This window comes from Elgaria multicarinata, chromosome 8, assembly GCF_023053635.1.
Source record: "Elgaria multicarinata webbii isolate HBS135686 ecotype San Diego chromosome 8, rElgMul1.1.pri, whole genome shotgun sequence".
NCBI lineage: Eukaryota > Metazoa > Chordata > Lepidosauria > Squamata > Anguidae > Elgaria > Elgaria multicarinata.
Genome location: NC_086178.1, coordinates 43,501,509 through 43,524,821, shown reverse-complemented (window position 1 = coordinate 43,524,821; position 23,313 = coordinate 43,501,509). Strand labels below are relative to the sequence as shown.

Below are 23,313 nucleotides of genomic sequence, written 5' to 3'. Positions count from 1 at the left end.
CACCAGGACTGAAAACACATACACAACAATCCCCCACCTTGGGCTAAAAATCTCGCTTATCACTTCTAGTACTATGTAACTTGATGCATCCAGGATTTCTTTTTCTTCAAGACCAGAAGGTCATTCAGCCTGATTTTTTTGGTTAATGAAATGGTGAGAAGCAGCTCTTCAGCATAATTATAGGTGCTGCCTTGAGAAGTTTAAGCTCATTGAAATCTCATTGAAATCAACTTCAAGCACAACACTGATTTCAGGGGGACTTTACTGTACTTAACCTTGTTTGAATAAAATTGCTAGTCTTTAAGGTGTCCTAGGATTCTGTTGAGTTCCCCCCCCCCTCTGAACTGACACTAGAGTTTGGAGGAAGGTGGCACAAGATGGAAGCTCACCTGGATAAAATGACTTCACTTTGTGCTATAGAAGCCTGAACCGTAATTGTAGGATGGAGGGGGGGGGGGGCGGGAAACCATGCAATTCTTACAACAGGATATATTTCATATAAAGAATTAGATAATGATGCATGAGTATATAAGGGAGAGAAGTCAATAAAAGTCAGTCAACAAGTTATTTGCTTCAGGTCTGAAACCCTCTCTCTTATAATTCCATGTTTCAGTGCCCGAAGTTATTGTTATTTCATTGGGATTAGCAAAAAAAAAAAACCTATTAATTTTATGAACAAGAAATCAGTTTACAACATTAGAACCAAAGAATTATGTTGTGGTACAGTTTAAAGAAGAGTAAACACATTTATAGGCCACTGAAAAATAACTGGATTTAAACCACCCAACATTTCGTGTATTGTGTTCTGAGCTATTTTCATGACAATTTGTCCAAAAAAAGAGCAGCCAATAAGTCAAGGTATTGTTTCCTCCTGGCCACCATTCCTTCCAAAGGCTACTGCATGTTAGTATGGATCACAGACTGTTTGCAAAAATGCACCATAGTGATTCTCCCTATAAATTTTAACATAGGTCCTTTTAGGAAAACTCCCAACATCTTTCCCTCAACTACCACACATCCAATCATGTCACATCATAAAAAGAAATGAATATTAATCAGCCTCAGCAATGAGGCTGCAAAGTCAGCAGTAAAACTACTTTTATGCCACACTATGCAGTCAAATATTATTGTCTGTGTAGGAAACCTTATGCATATTTCATGCGGCAGAGCCTCCAAAACTGAAGAGCTTATTTTCATTAAGCTCTTGATTTGACACCTGTCTCTTAAGAAGGGCCATGAATTTTATCTGAGGTGATCACAAGCTTGACTAATACTAGTATAAATAAATTTATTGCAGTTATCAAAGTCTGTAGGAAGTAGCCTTCCTGAATATCTAAAGTGATTCCTCACGTGCCCTTGCAATGGGACTTTCCCTTTAAACATACAAACTGAATAACAAAGGATGGAACTAGACATTACAAATTATGTGAATGCTGCCAAAATCAGAAGTCCTGCATCATTTATTTATTTATTTATTTATTACATTTTTATACCGCCCAATAGCCGAAGCTCTCTGGGCGGTTCACAAAAATTAAAACCACAATAAAACAACCAACAGGTTAAAAGCGCAATTACAAAATACAGTATAAAAAGCACAACCAGGATAAAACCACGTAGCAGAAATTGATATAAGATTAAAATACAAAGTTAGAACAATAAAATTTAAATTTAAGTTAAAATTAAGTGTTAAAATACTGAGAGAATAAAAAGGTCTTCAGCTGGGGACGAAAGCAGTACAGTGTAGGCACCAGGCAGACCTCTCTGGGGAGCTCATTCCACAACTGGGGTGCCACAGCGGAGAAAGCACATTCTCTTCCCTGTGACAGTCTCATAATCCAAAGCATATGACATCTCCGTGTTCCATGTTCTTCACCCACTAGCAACAACCAATGATGTAGAGTTTGAGTGGGTAAACTCAGGATGTGGTGAAGTCATCTTGGATTGGGAGGCATTTTGGAGGAGATAGGAAAAGACTGTTTTCAGCAGTAGCCACATCATTCCTGTAAATGTGTAGTTTTTTCCTGTGAGATGATGCGTATGACCTCTGGTTTGATCCTTTTTTGAAGCCTTGCAACAACTAAAGCAGCATCCCTCAACTTGGAAAATATGCAGCACAAAAGCCCCTGACCTATACTAAAAAAAATTAAAGCACGGAGTTGCACTAGCACTGCATCTATGACAACCTTTATGTCATGACCCTGAGCCTAAGCAGCAGCCAAGACTCTGACTCCATGATTCACAGAGGAAGAGCAACCAGGAATGTCAGCAGTGCAAACCAGGCCCTGACACCAAGCCTGAACTGTAGCCTGTCAGCAAGATGCTCCTTGAGCCAGAGACCCCCAAATTGGGACATACAGACAAAGACAACATCCCCTAAGCCAAATTCCCCTGGGGAACAGCCCTCTTTTTACACTAGGCCCCCCACCTTCCCACTGCCTTCTGAACAGCACAGACAATGCACAAGATGGGAGCTAACTTAGAGGTGTCAGCAAACCTGACGCCAGGCCAGAGGACTCCCTTTCAAAGGCTCTCCATTCTTCAGGAAGGAGGCTGACTCTGGGGTTTGCAATCTTGTCCAGGAAAGGTAAAATGTCTCAGATGAATTCCCAAACTTAGCCCTGTTTGCGTCTTATTCCCTCACATGATTAACATCGTATTAGAGGAGAGGCGATCAGGGCAGAGGGGTCCTGCTTTCCCCTCATGCCATGTTAGGCCAGATCTACACAGAGCAGATATAACACTATGAAAGTGGTTTGAAAGCAGTATATGGAACGTGTCATGGCCCCAAACAGTTGTTAATGCATTTCAATACCATATAAAGAAGTAGTAGTCTTGTAAGGGAATAACGCCTGAATAGGGCTGTAGACAGAGCAAGCTGAATGCTCGGAGCTATCCAAGGTCCTGCATGTCCAGCCTGGCTCTACTTTACTCACTCATGAAGCCATCCTCAGGCATCCACGTGTCTCATGGGGTCCTGTGTGTGATCAGGTCTTGAGCAAACAGCCCTGCTCTGCCTCATTTCTGTCCCAATCAAATCCTCCAAGGCTTGGAGCACTCCAAATCTAGACTCAGGTACCAGAACAAAAATGCCAACAGGACTGCCACCTTTCTTCTGACAGTGCTCCTTTGCCTATAAAACAGAAATACAACAGGTATATTCCTCTCCCACCACAGCTACATCAGTATGCTGAAAATGCTATGCAAGAGTGGGTGAGGATAAACATAGCAAAGCTGTTACAATGCTAGGGACATTAAGAATGCTAATAACAATAAAGTTAATAAACAGGCAGAATGTAGTTGGACATAGAACAGAGCTATATATCTCTAGCCATAAATTTACTAGATATCTTTTGGCCATTTCCTCTCTTTGGAGGAAGCACAAAATGTGCTGCCTTTCCAGTACTCTGCACTATACTTTTCGACATCACTGCATGAAGTCACCTGGTGTGATTTCAGGGAACCTACAGTTGTCCCTTCTGGCTTTTCTGTTTGGGAGCATGTGCCATTGTGTTCCATTACCTGAAAGCATGATGAGCTCTAGAATAGGAAAGGCCAGTGAGGGGGTGTGCTGGGGTGCCTTGGACACACAGCTGCCAAATAAATCTCAGTCTTCCTCCCAACTTTGGAACTGGGAAGGTGGCAGCTATTGCTGGGCAACTGCCCATATCATCACTGCACATCTCTGCAGCTTCAAACGTGGCCAATTATTATTATTATTTATTTATATAGCACCATCAATGTACATGGTGCTGTACAGATCACACTCACCAGAAGGCAGAGGGACAATCGCCAGGACAAGTGGATTTGTTGAAGTTTGCCACTGAGTTACGTCTTTGCTTTTCATTACGTAACGTCTCTTAGTGTAACCATAGATTTTTAATTAGGCATTTTCAAGTGAATAGAGATGAATGTCTTGCTTCTTTTAAATTGTGTTTTAACTGTTTTATTCTGTTTTTATTTTCATTTTATCTTGTACACCACTCTGAAATTTTTCATTGGGGAGTGGTATATAAAAATTCTAAATAAATAAATAAAATAAATATAAGTCCAAGTTTCCACCAAGTGGAGCTCTAGACTCCATACATCTATGTCCTGCTACAACTCTAAGTATATGTAAGAGATCACCGGATGCCTTATATGATTTTCATTGGATAGGAATTATTCTGTGATCAAGTTAGAATGGTAATTTGTAGAGGTGTGCACGGACCCCCCGCTCTGCTTCTCTTCCAGATCCGCGATTTGCAGATCGGGCCACTTCGCTCCACCCCCGCTCCGCCTATGTCCGCTCTGCTCCGCTGCAGAGCTCCGGATCCGGATTGGAGCTCCGTTTTTTCCTCCCATAGGCTTGAATAAAGCTAAAAAAGTATACAACTTTTTTTCTGTTAAAGTTAGAAACCTCAAGTTTGGCACCATGACACCTCATGGAGGTATACACATGCACGCCAAGACTCAAGGCAATCCCATCATCCCCTGATTTTTGGGGAATTTATGAAAATCGGGCACCCCATTCGATAGCTCCGTCAATTTGCGCGTTAGAAACCTCAAACTTGCCACCATGATAGCTTTTCCAGGGATACACATGCACACCAAGACTCAAGGTAGTCCCATCATCCCCTGATTTTTGAAGAATTTATGAAAATCGGGCACCCCATTCACACCCCTTTCGATAGCTCCGTCAATTTGCATGTTAAAAATCTCAAACTCACCACCATGATAGCTTATCCAGGGATACACATGCACGCCAAGACTCAAGGCAGTCCCATCATCCCCTAATTTTGGGGGAATTTATGAAAATCGGGCACCCCATTTACAGACGTGGACTGTTCTCTGACATTTGGACAGATAAAAAAAAAGGGAAGTGGGCACACTCACAGATACCATCTAGACCCACAATCATGCCAAGGTACAAGGCAATCCCATCATCCCCTGTTTTTTGGCGGAGCTTAAACCTGCAGACAGCTCAATGGGGCCATTTCAAAGGAAATCCCAAGATGAGTCAAAGCCAGACACAAACCATCCCTGCGAGGCGGGCAGGGGAGGAGGGAGGGAAGGCAGGCAGGCAGCAGACATTTCTGGGGGCATAAGGAAGTGAGCCAAGGATAAGCCAGTAATGCATATAAAATGGAATAAATAAATAAACGGACAAAGGAGGGGTGGAATTAAAAGCAGCAGTGTTGCTGAATAAACAACAAGAAGAACGTTTTTAAAAAGGCTATATCTGGCTATACCAATAGTGGGGTGTGTGTGGACGTGCCCAAAGGGGGAATAGTCTGCCAATTTGACTGGTCCTGTCTAGGTACCAGTCTTTTAAGAAGCAAACGCTCACTTCAACTCATGATAGGCATTGCTCCACTGGGTTACTCTTTGGAGGGCTCTGATGGCCCTCCAAGTACAGGAGAGTGAGGGCACGTCCACATGCCCTAGGGGAGCTCATCCCCTTGCACCACATCTATTCAGTTGTTCCCCAAAGTTAGGGTGGGTAGCAGTGCTGTGTTTTTTCTATCTCTTATTATTGGCTTAGTATATGATTTCAGGTTGTGTTTGTGCATTTGGTGGGGCTACTGTTTTAAAAAACACTGGGAAAAGTCCATTCAGACTAAGAAAGAGAAGTTCCCAGAATCCCAAGTTACCCGTTTTGCCTATCCCCTCCTCCAACTTTGGGATCATGTGATCATGCCCCTCAGCCCTTCGAAAAAGGTATTTTCCTGCTGTTTTACCCGATTTTCCCAAAAATTCTAGCAAGCGAACCGCAGCACGCAGAGAGCTGAGAGTAGGCTCAAAATGACCCCCAGCCACGACTCTCTAAGCACAAGAAGTTTCAGAAAGATAGCTTAAAAAAAACACAGTTATCCCCTATTCTTTTCCGCAATGCAATCCAATGGGCGAAATTTTTCAAAATGGCGATCGGATCGGTCCGTGAAAAGAGAAGCCCTCCACGTATGGCCGCTTCCCTTCGCCATGCTTCTACGGGTCCCGCTGAGCAGGCCAATTCGCTTCTGATTCTCCGCTTCTAATCGGAGCGGAGCACATCCCTAGATTTGGACAGCATTGCTATATCAGGGATGACAAGGAAGAGACAAGTTAAATGATCAGGTCAAAGCGCTGATGAGAAAAATCCTCATTAATTCAATTTCATTGCCACTCTCTAATCAGCAGAGCAGTTGTCTTAGAAGTGCAATTTGTACCAAGCTTAAATAACCTTCCTTGTGCTAAAGATTCAAGAAACACTGTCAATGGCGTTTTGTTTTCGCAGCACATACCACAACCAAAATGTAAGAAATAAAGCCCAGAAAATCTGAGTAAGGATCACAGGTTGCAGGATTAACTGACTTCTGGAAAAATTAGCTCTACTAGCTGAAAATCAGGGATGCATGTCTACAAATGATTCTGCTCCCTTTCCCACACCAACCTCTGATATGTAATAGTAACAGGTTGATACAGATAAATGGACGCTGTAACTGGGTATGCTATCATTCTTCCGCAACCATTTCTCGCCATCATTTCATATGTCCAGAATCCATTTGCTAGCAGTCAGCCATGCTTACTTGAAATCAAATAGATTATTTCTGAGTAAGGAAAGTCCCAGAAAATCTCAGAGGGTCAAGAAAGGCTCCACCCTTTGCCACACCACTTTTTGCTACAACCAATCCATCTGGCAGCTTTCCTGTCTCTCTGCCACCCTTCATATTGTTGCAGCTGCCATGATCTCAAACCCTTCTAGAGCTTTTCACATGGGGCTAGATGGCTGCTTTCCTTCCACTTGGACAGCATCAGTCTCATAATGGCATGACGCTAGGGCAGGGGTGGGCAACATGTGGCCCATGGGCTACATGTACCCCTGGCATTTCCTGCCCCTCGAGCTGCTGAAATTTGGGCAGAAAGACCTTATTTTCACTGCTTTAGAGCAGTGGTACGCAGCTTGGTGCCCCCAGATGTTTTGGACTGCAACTCCCATCAGCCTCAGCCAGTATCTTAGTGGTAAGGGATTATATTTTTATTTATTTATTTATCATACTTATTATAGGAAATGTAGTCCAAAATATCTGGAGAGCACCAGGTTGCCTAACCCTGCTATAGGACAAACCAATGGTCATTCCAATCATCTGTCTCCAGTTCCAATATTTTATGTCCTTCAACCCCATCAAGCGGCAGAGGACACAACATCTGTGGTCGAATTACAGAGAGCGGCTGCAGTGGAAAGAAGTGGAAAAGACCCATCCAGTCCACAAGGAAATCCTCCACTAAGACAATTCTAGGTTCAAGTAGTAAAGTTGGGAGAAAGGCTGTGACTGGGTTCACACAACATGCTCCCCCCCACACACACTATGGGTTTTTGTTGAACCATGGATTATCATGTTGTCAGAATGCAGCATTGTTTCCATAAGTTGCTAGTTAACCATGCAGTGTGGCTTTTTAACCACCCTGAACAACCCAACAATAAGCCATGGGTTCTCAAGATGGTTTGCTTGAGAAATCTAAACCATACTAATGGTTAACAAGTCACCCTGCAGAAAATGTGCTGCGTTCAGACAACACAATAGCCCATGGTGGGTTAGCATGTTGAGCGAACCCAGCCAGTATAGCCTTATAGTGCATTGCCTCTCTTCCCTTCTCCTCCACAGCAGAAGCCAGTCCATTCCTGTCACCATGAAGCAAACAGCCCAACACACACATACTTATGTACCACAGCGCAAAACACTATTTAGTATAGTTATTTCACATAACAATTAGCTTGCAAGAAACAAAAAGTATTGGATGGAAATATAAATGTCAAGTTAGAGAAATAGGTTTCCCTTTGTTTCAAACATGAAAGTACGCAGATGCACCTAATAAAACCCCCTTGGGTTTAATAAAGAATTGCCTTTGGCATATGTAGAAGATTCTTTTGGCACCTGAACCCCTACTGGTTTTTTTTTTCTAGACAATAAAGTGGACTTTTTCCCTGGTAGTCTATGACCAGACGTTCCTTAGTAGGAATTACAAGTCTGCTTTATAAATAGAAAACAAAAGACTCACAGCAGGAAATTATGCCTTTGGGTGAAAGATCTCTATAATGCACATCAGAAACATGCAATTAATACTAAAGAGAGTCAAGCAGAGTACACCAGAACAGGTGTTTAGATTACTTGAGACAAATGCCTACTGTAAAATTACTTCTGTTCTCAATCTGAGTATAATAGTCAGTCCAGGCAATAATGGCTTGAGGACAAGAAATAAAAAAAATGAAAATGAACATACAAGTTTTCCAGCCTCATTCCCTCTATAGCTTAGGGAATGCCTTAACCAAGTATACAATTTGGTTTTTGGATGTTTGCTCTCACTAGACTTGAATAAAGCCAAATCACTGTTGTCAGTGTAATTACTCTGGACCTAGTAATATGCAAGTAATTACAGAGCATGCATTGGATTGGAATGCGGACAACCTTGAAACCAGATCTTCTAGCATGCATTTGTTGAAAACAACTGTAAATTCAGGATGCAAATATATATGCCCATTACTATGAGATAATGAACTACTATTATAACGGAACTGCCTGAACTAGAGTTTCTATTGTACACTTACTGATACTAATCAAGTGGTTGAAAGAGAATAGAGGTCTCTTTGGTTGTTGCAATCCATATGTAGGGCTAAATTCATGGAGCAGGGAGCAGGACCATATCCCTCTGCCCCTAATATCAAGCTGTCCCATCTCCTGGACATCTGTGCACTGTGTGTATACTGCGGAGCCTGAATAGCACATGAATCCTGATCATGCAGAAGCCTTAATGCATATAGCACTAAGCTTTATCAGTTTAGGCTGATGTACCAACTGTAATCTTATCTGGACAGAGATATCCTGGAGACAATTATCCACACTCTGGGACTACATGGGACTACCTTTGAAGTCAGCTTGGAAATTCCAGTTAGTTCAAAACAGAGTTGCTAGGCTACTAACTCGGACTGGTCAATATGATCATGTGATGCCAGCTGCATTGCTTCCAGTCCATTTCCTGGTCCAATTTAAAATGTTGGCATTGACCTTTAAAACACAGTGTTTTGTTTGTTTGTTTGTTTGTTTTATGTTTTGCTTCTCCTTTGGTGCCTTAGTACTCAACATAAAACTCCCAAAACTGTTTACGAAGAAAGATGAAAGAACAATGTGGTATGGAAGAAACCTGTGGTGACATAGCTCTTTCAGAATCAGTGTACTGGCTCCTTCATTGAGTCCATCCACAGTGCAAATTATTTCAAGATCCATACACTGGTAACCTCAAGACTGGATAACTACAATGCACTCTGTGGGACTTCTCGTGGAAACTACAGCTGCAAACTATAGCTCATGCAGAATATGGTGGTGAGGCTGCTGAGTGGAAATGTTCAGAGAATTGCACTGGCTGCCAATATGTTGCAAGTTCAAGATGGTATTACGGATATACAAGACCCTACACAACTTGGGACCAGGTGCCCTGATGGATTGCCTTCTCCTATGTCAACTATGTCATCGAGATCGACAGATCATGGCCTTCTCGTTGTTCCTTCACCAGCACAGGTACACATGATGGCTACCTTCCTTTGGTATTCTCTCTCCCCTGCAATGCAACTTAATGCTGTTTCAGGCATGGTTTGGATTTTAATACTTCATTAGGTAGTTTTTATGTTTTTATTGTTGGCTCTATTTATATTTTGGCTTGCATTTTTAATTATTTAAATGAATTCTGTACACTGCCCTGTGATTTCGTAATGAAGGGCGGTATATAAATATTTTAAATAAAGATGAACAGGCATGCCATCTGTCTTAAGAGGAATTTGATCCATCAAGAATCCCTAGTGCAGCTGTATCTTCAAATCTGAGCTCTTTTCAGAGGTTCCTTGTTTACACAGGGCAAAAAAGAGGCAACATAAAGAAATTTAATTCATAAAATCTATATCAGAATGAGAAAAGCCCGCTACTATGTTGTCTGAGAAGTGCAATAGAGTTCATAACTCCATATACCAGTTACAGGCAAAAGAAACTGTCAGAATCTATAGTCTGTAACTATGCCTATAGAAATTCAGCTACTAGAGCTAAATTCTCCTCTGTGTCCAGATGAAGCAGGAGCATGAAAATCCAATCTGTGTTACTGAGTATATTTGGCATCTGGATTACTAGAGGACATGAGTAACAGAGGTTTCTTTCGTGCTCCAATAGTTGGAACAGGCACCAAAAATCATGCCTGAAACCCACTCACAGGAATTTAAATAGTAGTACCATCCAAGGTCTTGCACTTTCCAAAGAATTTAAACACAGATGGACTAGTGACATTTTGAACTTCTAAAGCTTAAAACAAATGTATTAGCATTATAACTGAAAGCATATAACCACCTGCTCTAATTCTGAGTGGCTGCAATATTGGTTTCTCCTGCATGCAGTTAAGGAGATATTGGCTACTAAATCTTCATTGAATATGAAGCACTGTGCCCTTGTACAAGCCCCATTTATTACAAAAACTAACTAAGGAGAAGTGACAGCCACAGTCAATATGTTAGGTTGGATCAAGACCTGTAATTATGCTATAGTCCCATGGAAGATTAGCCATGCCTAACTTAGGTCTTATTGATTTCCAAGGGGCCAAAGTGTGATGAAAATAGTCTGGATCCAACCCATCATAAGTCAGTGCTAAAAAAAAGTGGGGTAGGGTAAATCCCTCTCTTCAGGATGCCAATAACCCTCCAAGTGAAGGGATCACACAGAAGTTCAATTCATATATTTATCACACTCAAAACATTGCATTAATGGGACCTCTGTGTAATTGGCTGGATATAGTTTGTATTTCAGCTCAAGTCATTACTGAGTTGAGATTTTAACCTGAGTTTGAGATTTTAACCTGAGTTTGAGATTTCCAAAATTCACATTTTCTACTGGAAGTACTAGAACACAAATGGTTCTCATTTCTTTGTACAATGAAAATTTTTTTACTAAACTGAAAAATAACTACAATTTCTTAAAAGTGAACTTGGATTCCTCTTTACTTGCTTACTCAATCAATCAGCTAATTTATTTATTGTTCCAGAACTTCTGCAATAACGACTCAATGGGTGGCTCACAGTGAGTTTCTCCAAATTATCATGTACTTTTTTGAGAACCATGTTCACAGTCATGGCTCTCATCTCACCAGATGCACTGCACATTCATCCTAATTTTTCTTCACAAGGGTGACCATGTAGTCTCACACCAAGAGAGAAGTCAAAATGCACCAGCCCGAACTTGCCCTTGGATAATGCAATCCAACAAAACTGTCTACATGAACATGGCAAAAATTACACTCCCACCCATTTGCATTTGGGTACTGACAAGGGTAAGTTTGTTTTCCTCCAGGCTTTTAGGAGATAGTGGGGAAATAGATCAGTTTCCCAGCTGCCATATTCATTCGTGCTGTATTGGTAATGTGTCTATTTATTAATTCCAAGGAAACAAAGTAAGAGACGAGGGGGGAAACCAGCTAGGCCACTTGGCTTTGTGGGGGGTCCTGTTTCTTTGGGTCTTAGCATTAAACAAAAACATAATTATTTTTAATTACACAATTCTGATAAAGAGAAGGCAATCCCATGCAGTAGAGAATCTGAAAATATTGGCCTGTCTAAATGTTGTCTTTGCCTAATGTTGTGGCTCCAAATCTGTGCTGCATTGGGTATATAACACAGCCGCTGATTTGGAGCCACCCCAGGGCAAAGAGCCAAAGATGTGCAGCAGAAAAGTCAGGGACTTCTTCCTGCTCGAGCGAGGTCAATGCAGCTCTTCCACCGTCTGTCCTCGCTCCGGCATTGTGCCAGGGCATTCCCGGGTTGACGGCAGCCTCCCATTGGTCATCAAAAGCTCCGGGAGGCAGAGGGGGTGGGCCCGGCAAGCCTAATGCTCACTCTGTCTCCCCCAGTGGGGATTATTCACCGCGGGGTTTGGCGGCGGATCGGCGCCAATCAGCATCATGCAGGCAACCACCAAGTTCCTAGCTAAGTGTACTTCTGGTACAATAGCTAAAACTTTTGAATTGCTTTATTTAACAATTGAGAAAGAGAAATAAACGTTTTAGGGCCATAATCAGAAACTGGGATGGATCCAATCTGCATAACTATTGTAATAAAAAAAAAAGTGGGGGAGAGGAGACACAATGCATTTGTTTAAATCCAGTTGACCAAATCAATACCTGCTCCAATTCTACTTCATATGTATCAGTCTTTCGAAGGAAAAATACACAGCCCAGGCAAGCCAGTATTTACTGTTAAGTTGACAACCTCATTAACTTTGTAAGTTTTAGTTCCATTTACTTGTTGTTTCTGGAGTCTTACAATAAAAAGAGAAACACACTTTCTTATGCCAAAAATGTCCTGGTAAATCATCATTGTTTATGTCCACATTGTAATGAGAGATAGTATTTACCAGAGTAAGAAATTTCAAAAATAACTAATCCCACAAATACTGTATTGATTTCTCATCATTTTATATTGTTTTTTATATTATGGTTTTATACTGTTGTTTTATACTTTGAATGTTTTTAATTTTTGTGAACCGCCCAAAGAGCTCCAGCTTTTGGGTGGTATAGAAATGTAATAAATAAATAAATAAATCAAGTGATTTAATACAAAAACAATGGAACAAAATCAGTTCAGCTCAAGCAGCCTCATTGGCTTGACAAGGACCGTGTATACAACAGGGATGCAGAATTAGTCTAATGTGGGGAATGAACTGCCCCCCACCAAGACTTCCATAGGCCAGATGATGCCCAGTGGCCATGGCTGCACCCACTGACATCATCATCATCATCATCATCATCATCATCATCATCATATTATTTCTTGCATTTGTATACCGCCACATAGCCGAAGTTCCCTAGGCAGTTCATAAAAGATAAAAACACTTAAAAACAATATACAAAAATTAAAAACCACAAAAACATGCAAAATGCACATACATTTAAAACCAATACAACAACTTTACAAACAATGAGCCAAAAAACAGAACCAGGCTCATTACATATTGCTAAATGGCTGGGAGAAAAGAAAAGTCTTGACCTGGCACCGAAAATATGACAATGTCGGGGCCAGGCGGGCCTTGTCAGGGAGATTGTTCCACAGTTGGGGAGCCACCACAGATACAACCTTTGTTTATTCTTTCCTGACAATAAAAAAAAGTTTAAAAAATGGGGCAGTGTAATGTAGTTGGACATAGAACAGGGCTATATATCTCTAGCCATAAATTTACTAGATATCTTTTGGGCATTTCCTCTCTTTCAGTCTAACCTATCTTATATAGTTGTCAGGATAAAACACAGTTGGGAACCTATGTACTCTCTTTTGAGCTCCTTGAAGCAAAGTCAGGTTTCAAATATAATAAATAAATAAATAAATAGGCTCTTCTAACCAAATTGTTACACAAGAAGGCCCAAACTGTTAACTGGAGACCAGTTCACATAGTCATTTTTAAACATATGGTTATGTTCTGAAACCGCCATTGATATGTGGCAAATTTGACATCCTGCAGCAGTTACAAATAATGTGACACATATCTAGAATAAGGTTTTAGAGACCACAAGCTCCATGGCCCAGTTCAAACATCACAATAACAAGTCATAGTTTGCTGTAATCCTGTGATGAGAATGCACTGTGGCAAGTTTCAATTTTGAACACTTTGTCCCTCCTTTTCTCTCCTCCACGTGCAAGACGAGGATGTTTAAATCTTCTGATTACAATTTTAAATAAACCCCAGTTTCCTGCTACAAATGAATATGGGAAATTGTGGCTTGTTCTAGAACATAACCACAAACCACAGATCTGAAACTACGGTTTAATCCTGGCTAGTAGAACTACACTTTCCCATATTCAGATATAACAAGAAACTACAGATTGTTCAAAATTTGAACCAGAAACTTTAAACTTCTCCCCCTTATCTACAAATAAGAAAAAGGAGGTTTTGAGGACGCTCCTGTTTGTCTTCATAATGCTAAACCATGGTTTAGTGGTCTCCCGAACCACGTGGGAACATTTCGGGGGGGGGGAATAACAACACATTTTCCACCCCCAAATCTCCCAGTATAGTGAATTTGCAATGAATTCATTACTTTTTTCAAAAAAAAAAAAGTAACCCAGAATTTCACAAATGAATCCTTAAACTGAATTCTGGCTGCAATCCTAAACACATTACTAATTAATATGTTCAACTGAACAGATTTAAGATTACTGCAGTCAATCAGTTCATATGAGGGCAAACCTTTATGACATGGCTCAGGTGAGATGCAGGTCTTTTTTAATAGATTCACTATTTAAAACTACTATTATGCTTGAAATTACAGCAGTTTACCAACTGAACATAACTTAAATAGTATACAATAATGTAAGAACAGCCTGATTGCAAGCCTGTTTACTCAGAAGCACATAAATACAATGAAATTCAGTGATAAACATGAAAATGATTGCAGGCTCAAAAGGTCCACTCATTCATTCTGTCTTTGACAGCTGGCAGCAGAAAATACTATAGAGTGACTGTACAACATTATATTCTACCTGCATTCATCATCTATTCCAATCTTCTCGTAGTCAGGCAGTGCAGTCACAAGCATGTTTACATGGAAGCAAGAACTCCCAGTGTTCAATGGGGCTTATCCTCTTGCTTATACTAGAGCTGTGCAAACTTTGGGCCTCAGATTTGAAAATTTGAATCATGACAGCCATTTCTTGACAGATCTGCCATTTTATGATGGAACTGCCATTTTAATGAAGAGCCCGAGGCCTCCGTAAAGAAGAAACAGCCTACAACTCCGAGCATGCAATGCCTGGGAGAGCTGAACCTACCGGAGTCCAGGGACAGTGGGCACTAGTTTCTTCCCTGCCACCGCCACCGTGATCACCCACTCCCTGATGCGATAGAGGATACTCCAGTCCCTGGATGGTTCCTCGTGTGTTCCACAGGCACCCCGCAACCACTTGCTTCCCCCGAGAGCCAAAGCAGGTGGCTGCAGGGCACCTGTGAAACACACAAGGACCCGTCCGGGGACTGGAGTATCCTGGACTGCATCAGGGAGTGGGCAATCATGGCAGCAGGCAACTGGCTGCAGCGGTAAGCGAGTGATCGCACTTGCAAGTTGGTGATCGCGGTGGCAGGGAGGACACAACTACCCACTGTCTCTGGGCTCTGATGGGTTCAGCCTTCCCAGGCAGTGCATGCTGGGAGTTGCAGGCTGTTCCTTCTTTACAGAGGCCTAGGGCTCTGTATTAAAATGGTGGTTCTGTCATAAAATGGCAGATCCATCATGAAATGGCCAGCATGATTTGAATTTTTGAACCTGAGGCCCGAAATTTGCACAGCCCTAGTATTTACCATTGCAGCTTAAGAGTTAAGAATATCCTATGCACAAAAAGAGATGCATTTTGGTACATAAGCCATAGATCTTATCACTATCCTCCATAAATTTCTCTAGCTCTTTTATTTATAGACGCCTGTATACTACAGTACAGGAATATAAAAACACAGTTCTTTGGTTACCTTGGGAAATGAAACATTTAATCTCACTGATTGATTAATAATCCAACATTTAATTTCATAAAAGGATAACTCTCTTGTAGACATTATCTTTCAAATGGGAAATCTTTCAAATAAGCATCATTTCATAGTTTCTCAAACACTGTCTCCATGTCTGAATTTACCATGGGTACTGAAGATAAGCTGTGCAACATCCAACTTCACTTGTTGTGATAGGAAAGGATTTTTTGTTCTATTAACTTAGGTTTTTACTTTACATTGTTTTGTAAAAGTTAATTATAAATGGAAATTAATTAACATTTAAAGCCCTAAACGGCTTGGGGCCAGGTTATCTGAAGGAACGCCTCCTCCCATATGTACCTGAGGTCATCCTCAGGGGTCCTTCTCTGTGAGCCCCTGCCAAAGGAAGTGAGGCAGGTGGCTACCAGGAGGAGGGCCTTCTCTGCTGTGGCACCCCGGCTGTGGAATGAGCTCCTTAAGGAGGTTCGCTTGGCACCTACATTATATGCTTTTAGACGCCAGGTGAAGACCTTTTTATTCTCCCAACATTTTAACAATCTATAAATACATTTTAACATGGTGTTTTAAATTTGTAATTTTGCATTGCTGCTGTTTTTATCTGGTTGAGCTTTTATATTGTATTTTACATTATGGTTTTATACTGTTGTTTTATACTTTGAATGGTTTTAATTTTTGTGAACCGCCCAGAGAGCTCCGGCTATTGGGCGGTATAGAAATGTAATAAATAAATAAATAAATAAATAAATAAAAATGTAATCATAAAAAGAAAGGCTCTCATGGCATAATTACATATTTATTATTTAAAGTACTTATAGGCCATCTTTTTGGGGAGGGGTGGGCAACTTCAGGAAGTCTGGAGACCATTTTCACCCCGTGGAAGCCCCCAGCTATACTCTCTCACACTCTCTCTGTCTCTGTCTCTCTCTCTCTCACACATACACACACACACCCTGTAGGTGCCAAAGATGGGACAAAAATAATAAGAAAATTAAAATTAAAAATGGCATCCAGAGTTACTATGAGGCACCCAAAGGGTTAAAATTGGATTATTTGCAAGCTAATTTGACCCTTTGGGGACTCTGTACCTGCCACAGGGTCCCAAGAGGGTCAAAATTAGGTTGCAAATAAACTAATTTTGGCTTTGGAGGCCCATTGTAGCAGCTGCTGACACCATTTTGTTGGTATTTTTTTTTTTAAAAAAAAAGCTTTTCTTTTTTGGGTGGCAGGGAAAGTAAGGGGGGCTTCAGGGGTTGCATGCTGCCCACTCGTTTTTAAGGCATAGTCCCCACAAGGTGGCATACAACAATGAGAAGACATAAAATCAAAATACATTGGAAATGTCAAACCATAAGAACACATATTGCAAGGAAGGACAGTGCCTCACTCTGAGGAAAGTTCTCAAAGCGTTGGCAGGGGCGATGGCTCTCTATGGCAGGCAGGCAGGCAGACGTCGCTCTGTCACTGGCCTGGGAAACAGCTAGTCACAGTAGCAGCCCTTTTGGGGCTGGGGGCACAATTTGCCCTGTCTCCCGATTGACCACTTGAGCAACCTGGCTCACTGTAGCTCTTGGATAACAGCTCTTGCAGGGCTCCATGGCTGATCTTAACAAAAGATCAGGAAAACTCAAGTGAAAACTGTCCCTTATATAATTTGGCTCCAAACTGTTTAGGGGTTGTTTATTTAGGGCTTATTACTTGTGATGGGAAATTTGCAAGTGTAGCTCTCATGCCAATACTGACCTGTGAATATACCTTTCACCAAATTCCTGTAGGCTCTCTTACTGGAGAACATAACCAGCACCCTAGATTATGCCACCCAAGAAAGGGGTCAGCAGACAGTCAGATGGTGAGGAAGGAATGATGCATGACGAGCAGAAGAAATAAGGATTATAGGAAATATGTCAGGTGAATTTTAGAAACCACCATGATGTGTTCTGGAGATTCACAATCAAATATTTGGGGATTCAATGGTATTGAAGCATATCTGTTTAAATGAAGACAACTATATCATTTGAGTGATTAAAACTGTGGTATCTCTCAGGCAGGATCTACACTAGTGCTTTAAAGCGCTTTATTACAGTTTTGTCAACTGTTGGGGCCCAGGACACACTCCGTATACAGTTGTTAAAACTGTTATAAAGCACTTTAAAGCAGTAGTGTAGATCCGGCTTCAGCTGCTGTGTGATGGTTCACAAACAGGTAGACCTATATCTAACCCAGGCTTAGATTTAAACCAGTTTACACTTGAAAAGAAAGACCCATTGAAATAAACTAGGATTTATTTGCCAATAAATGTTTTTATGATGTGGGTTATACTTTCATTGACTCTGATAACTGACATCCCAATCTTGGAAAAATATGTCTATATTTCTTTCTTTCATAAAATCTTGTTGTATAGAGTTAAAAATACAGGCAACAAAAAAGCACACAGATGGCAATGAAAACTCCTCAAAGAAATAAAAACAATGAAGTTGTGTGACACCTTAATGTCTGAAATGGACTACAGTCCACAAAAACTTATCCCATAATAAATTTGTTCACCTTTAAGATACCACAAGACTCTTTCTTGTTTTTGCTACAGTAGACTAACACGGCTGCCGTACTGAAATATATATAAAGAAACTATAATCCTTAGTATATCATGGATATGCTTGTGGGACAACTAAGGTGAAACAACCTAAGGGAAGGCTAACTATCTAATAGAATATAAAACATGTATTATATAATATAATCAGAAAAAGTATAGGTACCTCTAGTTAATTGAAATTTGGTCAGAAGAGCTTCCATACAGGGGCCAGATTTAAACCAAGCAGGATAAAACACTTTGAAAACATTTTCAAAACTGTATATGGAGTAGGGTGACCATATGAAAAGGAGGACAGGGCTCTGGTATCTTTAACAGTAATGTAGAAAAGGGAATTTCAACAGGTGTCAATTGAAGTGGGTGAACTTCCCTCTTCATCACAACAGTTAAAGCTACACCAGCTATAGTAGAGTGACCAGATACAAAAGAGGGCAGAGCTTCTGCAGCTTTAACTGTTGTGATGAAGAGGGAATTTCACCCTCTTCAATTGACACCTGCTGAAATTCCCTTTTCTACATTACTGTTAAAGGTACAGGAGCCCTGTCCTCCTTTTCATATGGTCACCCTAATATGGAGTGTGTCATGGGCCCAAACAATTGTCAAAAATGTTATAAACCATTTTAAAGCAGTACAATAGATCCTGCCAGGAAACATGATAGCACTCTTCAAATACTTGAAAGGTTGTCACACAGAGGAGGGCCAGGATCTCTTCTCAATCATCTCAGAGTGCAGGACATGGAATAAGTTACAGGAAGCCCAATTCCGGCTGGACATCAGGACTGTTAGAGCACTACGACAATGGAACCAATTACCTAGGGAGGTTGTGGGCTCTCCCACACTAGAGGCATTCAAGAGGCAGCTGGACAACCACCTGTCAGATATGCTTTAAGATGGACTCCTGCATTGAGCAGGAGGTTGGATTCCATGGCCTTATAGGCCCCTTCCAATTCTAATATTCTATGATTCTATGAAATAAATTGAAACTGTGTCTATATTTCTGCCTGCAGTGCCAAAGTAGTGATTCTGTAGAATGTCATGATTCATGTCAATATGCAACGGAATTGCTGTTGGCACACACCATCCCTAAGCAGTTCAGTCAACAGGTAAACTTTAAGAGTGGGTCACACATATAGTCCGCTCACATCTAACTACAGGAATCAACTGCCCAGTACGTATTCCTCTCATATGGTCAATGTAGGGCTACTCTTCTTTTTTATGTTTACATTCATAAAGAAGCATATAGAAATACAATATTGCATCCAAATGTAATATATTAGTACTGCCTTTATGATATTATTTACAGTGAAGCGATCTTCACTTACACTAATAAAAAGTGTATGCCAATGGTTCCAATGTCAGCAACAGAAAAGGGGTGGGGGACTTCTTTATATCTTTCCATCCAATCAAATCCTTGCTAATAAGCAAAACCCAATCATCCATCGATCATATAAAAGCTTAAGACATCAGTCTGTGTGTCCTTCGAAAACTACAGGAAAACTTCTCCTTCTAGGGATTTCTCATATAGCTTCAGGGATTGTAGACAGAGGTGCTTCTGAGTCAGATCAAGGAAGACTTAACCTGTATGGATGGAGTTACACTCCCCTTGAAGACTCAAGCTTGTAGTTGGGGTGTGCTTCTGGCAGTTGGCCCTGAACTTGGATACCCAGGTTTCAAGAGGGCATTTGCACAGCTGAAGCTAGTATGCTAACAGTACCCTTTCCTAGAGATGCCTGCTCTGGCCATAGTCACGCATGCCTTAGTTGCAACCCTTTTGGACTACCACAACACACTTTATGTGGGCTGCCTTCAAACACTGTTGGAAACTTCAGCTAGTCCAGAATGCTGCATCCAGATTTTGACTAGGGGCACTCAGGGGTAGCTTGTTACAATAGCTTCAATGGCTACCCATCTACTTCCAGCTACACTTCAAGGTCCTGGTTATGACCTATAAAGCCCTATATGACTTGGGGACAGGATACCTGAAATATGCATTCTCTCCTATGAGCCAGGGGAGGTTGAAGATCTTCGGGGGAGCTCTTCTATCAGTCCCGCCACCATCAGAAGCACGTTTGGTGGGGATGCAAGACAGGGCCTTCGCATCCCAGGCTTTAGAACTCCCAAGTGTGGTTAGCCTCCTCTCTGTTGGCCTTCTGCCAGCAGGCAAAGAGATGTTTTTTATTCAGGCAGGACTCTGGCTGCTGCTGAAGGAGAGGCGGGTGTTAATTGGTTGGTTGCTGATTTTTTTTCTTTTTTAGTTTTTAATTCATTTATTAAATTCATTAAATAAATTATTCCTTATTTGTTATGTTTTAATTAAAGTGTTGGTTTTAATCTGTATTTCATTATTGTTAGCCACCTTAAGCAGCATTTTAAGCAGAAAGATGGGATATAAATAAAACAAATAAGAACAACTTGCTTTTTCTGTTGAGAAAAAGGATGAAAGAAGCAGTAGCTAAGCACAGGGGCCGGGTTAGAAATTATAATTGAGGCAGGGCAACTGCAGAATAAAGCATCATGTAGGCTAGAGGCATCTCTACATTAAGAGAAATTGAGTTGGTTACCTGTGGCTTTTTGTGGTTCCTGGTTCTTTGGCGCAATTGTTATGGGCTGCACTAAAAGGGAGAAGATGAGCAACAAGGGGTTTGAATTGAATACTTCCCCTCAGTTCAGTTCCATTGAGTTCTATTGGGACAGTGCCATCTAGAGGCGGAAGTTCCTGTTGCTTACTGGCTATTAAAAAGTGGTTCTTTTTATCCCAGAATTTCTAGAGGATTGCACAAGAAACATTCTGGTTGTTGTGACATCATGAAATTGACCTGAAAATTTCTGTGAGTGGCCAATCACAAACGAGCCCTAGATCTACACTAGGCTTTTTATCGGTATTGAAGTGCACTGATAAGTGTCGGGACACATCACACATTCTGTGTGCCGCTTTTCTAGTGCTATTTCCTGCTTACAAAATACCGCAACAGATAACATAGTGTGTGGTACCAGGTATAACTGTGCAAGAGGGAGATAGGGTTACCATGATGGTATCCTATCCATATTTGGTGTAGAAACAACCCCACCCAAATTTGTCTTTTGCTTTAAAGACATCCAAACATGCCTGAGAGTTTGATTCTCTCTCTTGGCACCAGCAAGAGCACTTCATCCACAAAGGGCTTTGTTGATCAATCCGAAGCAAAACACGCATATAGGATGTTTGCGGCTGGCTTTTTAACGCAAGACACCTTGTCAACGCTTGATCCTGTGCAACACGTAGCAAAGGCGTGCCAGAGACGGACAGCGTTACCATCAACTCGAGATCTGTGCGACACTGCGGGGGTGGGGGAGCGAAGCAGCCTTCCCAAACAACCTGGCGTTCCACCTTGAATTAAAGGGCCAAGCGGGAGGTCGCCCGTCATCGCTGCCTCCAAACTTTCAAGGACAAGCGGCCGTGCCCTACGACGGGCCAGGTTTAAGCTTTGGGTCAGGACAGGGAGGAGAAGGGAGGGGTTGGCCTGCAGCTGTGCCCCCTTGCCATGCCCTCGTCCCCGCCCCACCTCCCGAGGAGTCCCCCATGCCCATTTCCAGGGAAAGGCAGCAGCTCCAGCCGCAACAGATCAAAGCGAGATCTTCCCGAGACATACAAAACTAGGAGAGGGGGAGCCAGGGGCAGAGAGAGCGAGAGAGAGCGCGAGGGAGACGTACGAGCAGAGAGAGAGAGAGAGAGAGAGAGAAAAGGGAAGCGTCACTCACCGCGCGATCCTCCGCCCCAAATGCCGCTGGAGCGGCGCCCTCGTGGCCAGCCGAGCGCCCAGGAGCTCCGCGGTCAACTTCATCTGCCGCCCTTCGCGAGTGCTTCGGTTGCTGTCGGCGCTTCTTCGCAGGCAGCCCCGGTCTTTCCCACCCCCCGCCGCCGCCGCCGCGTCCCACCCTCCCCGCGCTCGTTTGCTCGCTACTAGATCCCGGTCGCAAAGCGGCCAGGGAGGGAGGAAGGGGTGCAGGACCAGGGAGGCGCTCGCCTTGCCCGGCGGCTCCCCTGCTCCACCCAGCTCGGATCGCCACCCACCCACTCGCCGCCGGAGAATCAAGAGGCGCTGTTCGGCACCACGAAGCGTTCCCACTGGGTCCTAGCGCTAGTGACGCTCCGCTAGAAATGATATGAAGAAGAGCACACACACGGCCCATAAAGAGCACCACACTGGCATACCTACTTCCCATTGGATTTATTTGGATGTGGAGCCGTCTCGGAAACTCAGGTTCGGCTACAATAGAGCAGAACCCATATAGGTGCCGTTGATCTTTCTACCGGTGGAAGCTGGTGGCTCCGATTCCAGTGGAGCTGTAAATCCATTCTGGGTTTGAGTCAGACCCAGCCAGAACTCTAGAGGAGCTATCCGAGGGGCTGAACCTACTTGGGGGTGGGGTTAGGGGTCAGTCCCTTGGTTAACTATAGTTATGATTAAAGCCCAGAAAGATTCACAGCCCCACCGAAATAAGAGCCACCAGCCTCCACTGCTCTCAAACCTCAGAGTTGTTGTGAACCTAGGATGATCCCCACGCACATCACCACCCTGAGCTCAAAGGGTAAAAAAAATGATGTAATGTATGTGATAAAAGATCTGTGCAGATATTCAAAAGGAATTGTGTACATGAAACGGCAGTATCCCATCCACAGGAGCCCTTTCGAGACAGTACAATAAACATCCTACTTTGGGGGCGGGGAGGGGCAGAGCCAGCTTCTGGCACCATCATTCACTCCAGAGGTGGTCAGAAGGTAGATCTTCACATGTTTTAGACTTCATCTCCCAGCATCCTTGGCATCTGGACATCTGTTTTCTGCTCATCATTGATCCACACACATTCAGTGCAAACATGTTTAAAGGGGTGGAGATGCCTAGACACATATGCACCCCAACACACATTGGGCTAGTTCCTTCCAATCAACATTAGTCACACATTAGTCTGAGATCAATGGGAGAAGTCAATAATGAAATAATTTGAGTCCCATTGATTTAAAGGGGACCAAAGTATAAACTCCTACCACACAATCTTGGGCCTTCAGTTTTGTGGGAGACACATAATGTACATGAAAGGAGGTTACCTGTGTTGGGATGTATGTGTCTAGGCTTTTGTACAGGTAGGGATATTTTATTACCAAGATGCTTTGATAATAAAATACCTTACTAAAATTTAGCTGAAAGTAACTCACTAGTTGAACTAATCCAACTCAGG

General features: G+C 42.2%; 1 protein-coding gene across 1 annotated transcript in view; it reads right to left on the bottom strand.

Moving 5' to 3' along the window:
• Positions 1-21,884, bottom strand: part of SPSB4 (splA/ryanodine receptor domain and SOCS box containing 4) — a 226,591-nt gene extending 204,707 nt beyond the window's left edge. The window contains exon 1 of the mRNA XM_063131504.1: positions 21,835-21,884. The gene's annotated coding sequence lies outside the window, so the exon portion shown is untranslated. The remainder of the gene's footprint in view (positions 1-21,834) is intronic.
• Between the last annotated feature and the right edge of the window lie 1,429 nt (positions 21,885-23,313).